Here is a 10,566-nt window from a genome sequence, read left to right as displayed (position 1 = left end):
GTCCACAAGAGCATAACCGCTCAACACAATGCCAAAGAAAACTAGCTGATCAAACACTTGCCATCAAAACTATGGTGAACATCGCATAACCTTGTGCCAAAACCAAGAACCAATTATGCATACATAGTGACCATACGCAATGAGAGCGCAAACAAAATGACCATCCGCATAGGCACAAGCCAAAATTTGGCTCAAAGAGCTCTCTAGCACCTAGCACAAAACGTATAAAACCTGGTGAAAATTTGGCAGAGTCTCCTCTGTAATTGGAGCAAAATCTCAACCATAAAACCATATCCAAGATGCCAAAGTGGGAGAAGCTCTCGACCACTACAAACCGACAAAAAATTATCAACCAAAAGTATGGAAAAGTGGGAGTAAACCTCGACCACTATAGTCTCCGAAAGAGGACTCTAAACCATAAACCATAACACTACACAATGCCAATGAGCAGAAATGCAAAAATGGATTCACAATTTCACATACAATGGAAATCCACTCAACGTACATCCACGGAGTGGCCGCACATAAACAAGCACCAAAAGAGTTGCAATCCAAAAACATGATCAATGCAAAAACAATCCTCTCAAAAGAGCTCATCAACACTCAAAAGTGCTGACAAAAATGCATGTATAACGGGCATCAACCATGCACCATAACCATATGCAAATTCATTCACAAAGACCATGAACCGAAGCCCAAAATCGCTGCCAAAGTATCATGTGAAAACCCGTGAAAGAAGCTCCATATGTGTGCTCGAAAAACCACGTCTCTCAAGAGACCGCTTCGATGCTATGTAAACACCTCCGTGCTTTGTTGCCCAAATCCAACAAAAAATCCTCAAGCCACAAGCTCTGCACAAGCTGAAATTGCATCTTCAGCTCAGAATTTATGCATCCAACTTCGAGCACCTATCGTGCTTCCAAAAGTGCATCAAACTCGCACACTATGCAAAAATAGAAAACTTGAGATTTTGGTATACAATCACTCGGAGTTGAATATCAGCAAAACAATGAGAAATTTGCAGAAAGTTCCTCTTGCAAAGTTTTAGATCACGTCAAAACAAAGGGGCTTCCCAAGCAGAATATTCAGATCTGCATTCTACAAGTAGAAAAACGAATTTGAAAACAATGTTGCTATGCACATAGTTTTTAGGGCATCTCCTTCACCTATGCACTATCTTCCATACACTTTTTTTTGAGCTTCCACAAGAGCATACATCAGTCTTAGCTGAGCTCACAAGCTCCTATTGCATTCTCACAAAGCTTCCAAGCTTTCTTGGTCTCTTCACCGCCGAGAGCGAGCGAGCTATCATCTCGAAGCTCTCAAAACCATTGTGCTCCTCGTGATCGCTATGCGCTTTGATACCAATTGTGAGTGCATGAATGTGGTGCGGTGCATGTGCAGAGGTGAGAGAGAGAGAGAGAGAGAGAGAGAGAGAGAGAGAGAGAGAGAGAGAGAGAGAGAGAGAGAGAGAGAACGAACACAAGATGTGGGTGAAGCAGCTCAACATAAGGTGCATAAGAGAGCCCCTTATTCTTCTAACTAGTAAAGAATAAGGTGTGTACAAGTATCGGACGTCTCTGGTATGTTCGATCAGGGTAATTAGAGCTGAAATTATCTAATTTTGATCTTAATTAAAGAGAAATATACCAAATAAATCTAGATAATTATGACTTATTTTTTTTGGAGCCTCTACAGGCTCTTAGAAAGCTATGAAAATTGTATCAAAATTTTCTATCTAATTTTAGTAATTTTTCAAGCATTCTTTTATATTTTCAATCTAAAATTGAGATTTTTAAAGGAAATATAGCTTAATAAACCATGATATAATTGTCAAATGTAGATTATAGTGTTAGAAACTCGTGATAAATATCTAATAATTATTTAATTAGTTTTTTTAATTACTTTTGCTTAAAATTTTTATTTCTAGTTGAAAATTAAGTAAGATAATTTGTAGAGATAGACTATATTATTACATACTTGTGATAATTATCTCATAATTAGTTAGCTAGTTTTGCTAATCATGATTGCCTAAATTTTTTGATATTAGCAAAAATTAAGAAGATAATTAATAAATCAGGTTAAAATTTTATAATATCTTATGAAGGTATATTACATTGTTAGTAACCCATGATAATTATCTCATAATTAGTTAATTAGTTTTGATAATTGTCATTGCTTAAACTCTCTAATTTTAGCAAAAAATTAAGTATAAATAATCAATAAATTAGCTTAAAATTTAATGAGATGATTTTTTGAGATAATTATTGTTAAAAATTGGTGATAAATATATCATAATTAGTTAATTAGTTTTGATATTTTTTTGCTTAAATTATTTAAATTTAGCAAGAAATTAAGTAAGATAATTAGCAAAACAACTTAGAAGTTGACCAGATAATTTTAAGAGCTATATTGTGTTGTTACAAAACTTGTGATAAATATATCAAAATTAGTTAATTAGTTTTGCTAATAATTATTGCTTAAAGTCTATGATTTTAACAAAAATCTAAGTGAGATAATAGGTAAACCACCTTAGAAGTTGATGAAATAATTTTCATAGCTATATTATATTGTTAGGAACACGATAATTATAGTCTAATTAGTTAATTAGTTTTACTAATTATTATGTCCTAAATCCTCTATTTTTAGCAAAAAATTAAATAGGATAGTTATCAAATCAACTTAGAATCTTCTAGGATAATTTTTAGAATTAAAATACACTATTAAAGCTAAGATAGATCTATCTTTATTAGATGATTACTTTTACTAATTATTAACACTAGAATGGTAACAGGACACTTTTATGTTCTATTAAGTGACCATTTTGCTTGAATTATTTGAAGAGTATGAAAATGAATTTCTAGGTGCTATATATTCACAAAGTTGCCTTATGAGCTGAAAAAAACTTAGCATTTTTTTTTGAGTATCGATCTCACCATTAACCTTACTCTTGCACAACATTTTTGAACCTAAATTGTGTGAAAAAATGGGTCCTGTTTTTGGCTTTTTTTCAATTTTTGGCAACTATACCACTCTAAACTTCATGTTTGTGAGGTTTAGATGGCTACAGGTTAGGCCTTCATAGTTCTCAACATGTTTTGATGCTTGTAGGGAGAGCTAAGTGTTAAAATTGAAAGTTATGACCAATTTACAAGAATTGCATATATATATATATTTTTTGCCAAAATTAGCACTTTTATGATTTTTTTGGTGGCTTTCTTGATATCCAAATTCAATTTTGATTGTGTAAGTGTAATGTATAACATAAAGCTAATCTTCCTTGAGTTTTGGGGGACCTAATATGCTATATAGCATAGTATATGATGATGGTTGAGTTTTGTGATTGCTGAAGAATACGATACATTTTAGAGTAGCAAGTATAACTTTCTCAATATTGCTAGTTTCTCAGGCCAATTGTGTGTATTTTGTAGGTAGTAACCATATCTAATCATAGACTACAAACTTGGCTAGATATTGAGTAGTTTCTATGGGTTTCTAGAGGTCATAATGCTAAACCCAGTTTTTTCATGTTTGCTGTATTTAGCACTTTATCATTGCCCCCAAGGTTCCAATTGTAAGAGATCCATTATCCTTTTGACATGCTCCATGGCTCCTTTTGAATCCAGAGGCCCAAAGGGAACTAAGAAAACATGTATATAGTATCTGTATTGAGCGTGACTATAGAAACTTTGATGATAGGTCCGCAGAATGGTAAAAATGCAACTTTTTTGTACCTTTTTTTTTTGCCCAAAAAAAAAATAGTGAGGTAAAAGCAAGCATATGTTTTGGTCACCAACCCACTGAAGTTAACGGGGCATTTTATCACATGTCCTACAAAAATCTCCACTCTTATTTATATGCAATCAACCGTAAGAAATTGCTGTTTTGGGCAAAATGCACTGGTCCATCAACTTTGGAGGCTTGTAGTGACCAAGGGATGAGAAAAATTACAAGTTTCTCATTTTTTCCATATAGTAGTTATTGAACTATAAGCTCATGAAAGGATTTTTCAAAATGAGTGGATCTACTATGGTTTTGGAATTTTTTCCCAAAACCCTGAAAGGACACTTTTATGTCCTGTTAGGTTACCATTCTAGTGTTAAGTAAAAAATGCTCTACTTTTACCTACAATTAAAAGATTTACTCAAAAAATTGTAGGATAATTATTAGAGTCTAAAGACACCATGAGGACGCTAAGATCAATATATCTTGCTCAGATATTTAGTGTAAAAGTTACTTTTAACTATAAATCAAAGAGAAAAATTAGCAAACAAGTGAATTATGAATAAGGAATGGGTGTTGGTTTTCACCCTTAAATGATCTTGAGCTGGGTCGCATTTATTCGATCGAATAATACAATCTATACCGAATAAGTCGTCATTATTCGCGTATTTTTGTATAATACGTGGTATTTTTGAATAATTTCTATTCTTTCGATCGATAGTCTTTCGATCGAAACAATATCGATCGACACTATATTATTCGATACCGAAATTGATCGAAAGACTATCGATCGATACGGTAGATTAAAAAAGAAAACGTCACTTTTCAATATGTTTTCGATCGAGGTCGCTTATAGAGCTCTCTCACTCTCTCTCTCTCTCTCTCTCTCTCTCTCTCTCTCTCTAGCTCTCTTCTTAGTTCACACAGGTCACAGTCGTTTTTTGAACAGGTCAGCCTCGCATATTGGTGAGCATCTTTTCTCTTCATGTTCGCGTTTTTATAAAAATAAAAATAAATTTTATTTTCACGTGATTATATAACTGTATGTGTCTCTTCATTTTTGTGTTTTTATAAAAAATAATTTAAATTTTATTTTCATGTGATTATATACGCCTTCGGGTCCTCTAGTCACATAAAAATTTAAAATTTAGGGTATAGAAATTACTATGGGTTGTTTGATTTTATATTTTACTCCCATAGTAGTTTAGAAAAAATTTAGAAAACGTTGACTCTTGTTCTGATATGCTTTGTAGCACTCTTACTTGAGTCAATGTTCCAAGAATTTAGATAACACCGTACATTGTTTTGATATGCTTGTCGGCACTCATACTTTGTACGGTGTTTTAGGAGACCATTAGATAGCACATGCATTTGTTTGATATGTCTCACGACACTCTTACTATGTACGATGCTTTAGGTAAAATAAGCTCCAATGAAATGTGAGCTTACAAAAAATCATACTTCTTCTTGCGTATGAGCCTTGGTTCTTACAACGAAAGAAGTTACTCCTAGACACGATCTGTGCAAATAAATTTTTTATCTAGTGAGTCATTAAGCTATACACTTTTCAATATACGCATTCATGGACCACATGATTCGTAGATCTACATTGTAGATCTTACGTCGGCAAGCTAGTCAAGGGTGATGGCCAGAAGAGTGCCAATGACATAGCGTTGCATGAGGCCACAATTATGAATATTACTCATAGTGGAATCATTGCTGCTCTGGGATTGGCAAGACACGCCATGTGAGCTCCCACCCTCATCTTCAAGATGTGGAATGGTGGAAACCTCGAACACTGGCTAGAGAGACTCCAAAAGGAGGGGAAGAATGTGGCCATGAGCAAGGGTTTCAAAGATGTCGAGGGGACTGTTGAAGCTGTCAAGAAAAATATATGGCCTATCATTAATGGATTGCTCCGAACCTTCATCTTTTTGCACATGAATAACATCACTCACAATGATGTTCATGGAAGTAATATCTTGCTACATTTTGGTTGGGCTAGAGTATATGTGGGTCTATGTGATTGGGGTAGTGCAACCTTGTTCCCCACAGAGAACACATTTCTGAAGTTGCCAGATCTTCTCCCATCGACAAGGGAAACCTGGAGCAAGCGATATTGGCGGGTGGCTCCCAAATGTATATCCACAAATCCTCCAATCTACACGTGCATCCAAGATATCTACTCCCTTTGTAAATTCATTTAAGAACTCCTTAAATATTTACCTAAGGATGATAACACTAGTTATATCGCTTTCCTCATATGCTTTCAAGAAGTCCTGCGCACTTTTGTATCTCCCAATCCCACCCAGCGCAAGTCCTCACATGATCTCCTCAGCATGTTACAAGGCATTAAGTGTGTTGGTCGCACGCTCCTAGATAGTGCAGGCTTGAGGCCATCCAATGATTGAAATCATACCTTGTAATTTGAGAATGTGTCTATACTTTGTAATGAAACAGTTTTGTCTTGTCTCATGGCCATTGTCTTGAAAATTCATGCTATTTTATTAGATTGGTGTTGTCAAAGTGATGAGAGAGATGTGATTTTTAAAATTGTGTATGTTGAACATTGATTGTACCATCGATTGTAGTTTTTTAATCAATGTGTATCTATATTATCATGTGATTCATATTATCATGTGATTCGACAGAAAATGGCAGCCCCATACGCTGCTCCCAATGTCGACGGTGAGCTCGACCGCGAGGAGTCTCGACGCATCCTCAGAGAGGAGAGCCTGCGTTACGGGGCTCAAGACCTCTCCTTATTCTTTGTCGAGGCCGCGGAGCCCGAGGGTTTGGAGGGTGAACCAATGAAATTGGAGGACGTACGCAAGTGCTGTCCCTCCTTTTTTGTGAAAGACGTACGGTTTAGGAGGTCAGGTCGTGCCAAGGCAACGGTACCATTGAAAATCTCAGATTTGCAACACAAAGGGCTCACGCATGTGTTGCTTCTATGCTTCATCCAAAAGGAGCGCAATGTACCTAATAATAATCAAGTTGCCATGTACTTCATCCAGCAAGTCTTCCTGCAAGATATAATGATGAAGCGTGTCCTTTGGACAGACCACTTTCAACGCTGGTGTCGGACTTGGAAGAGCTAAAGAAAGGGCACAAGCGCGTCGTGGGGAGGCAGATCCACCTGCACAAAAGAGGCCAGTGGTGCTCCTACCAGATGAGCATAAAATTTTTAATATCGTGTCTCAGGGGGCTACACTAGCCAGCCAAGGAGAGAGCGTTCTCTCTATACAAGAGAAGTTGGCAGCCAAAGAAGTAGAATTAGTTGTTTTATTGAAAAAACTTACTAGATACGAAGCACGATATTGTTTCTCTCTCCCCTGCCTGAGGAGGCAGGACCAAGTCACGAGGCAGATATTCAAGAAACGGTGGATATTCTTGAGGAAGCATTGAACGCAGATCTTGAAGAAGCAGTGGATATAACAGTTTCTTAAAATCATTGTAGTCTGTAGTTGAAAATTTTAATGGCAAATTACTTCGTCCTTTTTTGAGACGCATTGTATTCTCTTTATGTCTATGGCAATCAATTCATTTTGGAGTTGCTAATTGATGACTTTGTTGAGAATTTGGTTTGTAGATGTCATTTTGTTTAGGATGTGTTAATGTTATTTTATTTGGTTGCCATATCATGTACTCAATACTTATGTTTATGCGAACTCTCCTCAATACTTGAAAAGAACTTAATGGAGAAGAGTTACACATTGTCCAAAGGTGTGCATGTTGCTCTTAATCCAAAAAAAGTGAGATATATAGCTCAAGAGTGAGCTACAGTGAGATAGAGTAAAGATGTTTACATTTCTCCATTTATCACAGCACCAAGTCATCAACCTCTTCATTGTCTGAACATTCTGAAGCCACTTCCCATTCCATCTCAATGTCGCTACACCTCTGTTCCGCCACCGTTTCATGAGTCTGAAGCACTCCAAAGTGTACTTCGATCGCCCGTGTGGCTATCTTCGTGGGTGAATGAATGAGACACATGTTACAAAAGACGTACACAAGGTCTGCGTCACGAGCATGACTTAAGCGATTTCTGCGCTTTGAGTGCACAAAGTCATAAGAAGACCAATTGTGCTCACAGCTACCACTGGATGCCGCGACTGAAAGCACCCTGGTCGCTCATGTTGTAACTCAACTACGTCTCCTCCATATTCTTTCCACCATATTGGGCCTGAAAACCTTTTCACGCTATTAAGAACTAGGGATCTCTGAAAGTTACTTCCCCATTGGCATAATCCACCCTCTGCTAGAATGCATCCATGCCATCGTCGCCTGGCAACAACTGCGAGCAGACGTTTCTAAAGTCTCTCATTACCTCTTTGTTGGAAGCTTGTCCGTTCATCTGAAACTTTGGATCCAATACAAATGCAATACCATGCAATGGTGTGTGCATTTGAGCCCATCGTTTCTCCACAAGTTGCACGATCTGTGTTCTCTCCCTTGCATTGTAGTGGTTGTATTCTTTGGTTTGACGCAGCGCCTCAGACATGATTCGTTATTCGACAAGAAGAGCACCAGTACCTACCTCAGACATGATTCGTTAAAACAAGTATTGAAAACAACATTGAAAAGCATTCTTTATCAAACAAACAGTCAACCAAAACATTGACCATAATAACCATGATTGGTGCTCTTCTTGTCTCAAGCGCCTTGTCTGCAGTGCACGCCCACAAGTGTCGATGCATCACCATAACCAAGAAGCAAGTTCTCAATCTTCCAAATAGCCAAAAGCATCATGCTGCAATGGCCAGTAGCACTACACTCCACTTTAAGTATAGTTTGCTCAAGGAGAGGTGGTGGTCGGACGTGCCCCTGTTAGCGATCGAAGCAGGCTCATAATAAGGGGGAAGCTTCAAGTTGTCACTTGTGGGGTCAAAGCATACATACGGCTCCGGAGTATTACAGGCAAGCTGAGGTAGCTCATGTAGGTTGTAGTTACCATGCACGAGTATGGGGCTCGAGGGTGAGTTAACGGTGTAGGGCATACAACATATATTGGAGACACGGGTTGATTATTGCAGAGCAAAGACACCGCCAATTGGAGGTCGGCGTGCACAAGTCAATGCAGATCAAGGCCTGCACAACGGGGGATGCGTTCGTGAAAGCGTGCAAGGCGTTCATGAGATGTTCGAGGAGAGTAATGTGTGGAGGAGGTCACAAGCATTGTGGGAGGCTGGGGTCGTCTGAGATCACAATTATCATCGTAATGCACGTGTGTTAATGCTGCTCGTAGCTAGAGTCAATAAAACCACACTCCTAGTGATGAATCATGATTTTGACACACACAATCCCAACCCCCTCCCCCACGTGTGCAAGCGTTCTCTACAGTTGGATCCATGTTTCAAAAACAAATCACAAAAAATTAATCCTTTTTTGAGCCAACCAGAAAGAGAAGTCTATTACAAAAAGGGAAGAGGTAGTCAATATGTTGTTACCAGAATGTGGTGAAATACTCAAAAGCCAATTTTGTAATAGTCTCAATATGTAAATCGGTACTATGTAAATCGGTGCAAAGTAAATCGGAGGATACATCAGTATATCTGTACGATTTTAAAAAATATCGTTAAAAAGGCGAATGAAGACGATGCCTTTGAAAAATCCAGAGGAGGAGGGTGATCGCAGGTGGCAACGTGGCACATGGTTCTCTTTGGAATTTTCTCTCTCTCTCACTCTCAAACCGGTCTCTCGAAAGAAGCAAAGCCACCGACTTCCATTCATGGAAGGAGCAGGTGTCGTTGCCCCCCCCCCCCCCCCCCCCCCCCTCTCTCTCTCTCTCTCTCTCTCGTGTGTGCCTCTGTCAAACGAAGCTGGAGTCTAAGGAAGGTGGGTGGTTAACACCCTCTTTCTCTCGTGTAGTTCAATTCAGAGCATGTAAAGCTATTCAATGTAATTTTGTTCTCTACTTAATATAAAACTAGTACGTGACCCGCGCGTTGCTGCGACATAAAAAAAGTGGTTTTTTTTCTTATGAAACTAACTTCTTTTTCAAAGCACAAAAATATCAATGTTGGATTTATGTTCTTGTCATGCAATTTGACTTATACATTGGGTGGTGCATCAATGTATCAATTTTTTATCATATATGATAATACATTTTTTTATCTACTAATGACGGTAACACCAACACGACTAAGGAATTAAGGTGCACTTATGCACCATTGCATGCACTCAAGTACGCTATAAGGTCACCTTTGATGAATATCGTATAAGACTCTCTGTCTCTCTCACACACTCTCTCTCTCTCTCTCTCTCTCTCTCTCTCTCTCTCTCCACATGCCCTTGAGTTGAAGACTCCTCGCATAAGTCTATTTGGAAGTGTTCATATAAATCTAGTTCTCTCTCTCTCTCTCTCTCTCCCACACACACACATGCACACATCTCGAGTTAAAAAAGACTTGTTGGCTAGACCTTTAAGGTCACTTGTGACAGCTCTTAATTTCAACACTTATCAGATAGAATATAAGCTCTATTAGGGATTTCCAGATGAATCTCTCTCTCTCTCTCTCTCTCTCTCTCTCTCTCACTCATACACACACACACACACACAAAATACAACACACCACACAACAAAAATTGTGCTCAACTTGTGCGCATCATCCCTTGCGTCGATCCAATTTTATCATCTCTCTCTCTCTCTCTCTTTTTCCCATCCAAAAAGTGAGTTTTATCAAGTGGATCTTAAGATCTTTGGATTGTTCCAACTATGTTGTAATATCTTTTCTTCTCCTCCTCCTCCTTCTCTCTCTCTCACACACACACACACACACACACAATGTGCACCTGTGTTCAAGACTATCAATACAAATTTGAGAGCACTTGCGATTGTTC

This window comes from Adiantum capillus-veneris, chromosome 17 (genome assembly GCF_014529385.1).
Source record: "Adiantum capillus-veneris isolate H3 chromosome 17, ASM1452938v2, whole genome shotgun sequence".
NCBI classification, from domain to species: Eukaryota; Viridiplantae; Streptophyta; class Polypodiopsida; order Polypodiales; family Pteridaceae; genus Adiantum; species Adiantum capillus-veneris.
This window is presented reverse-complemented; position numbering follows the sequence as displayed.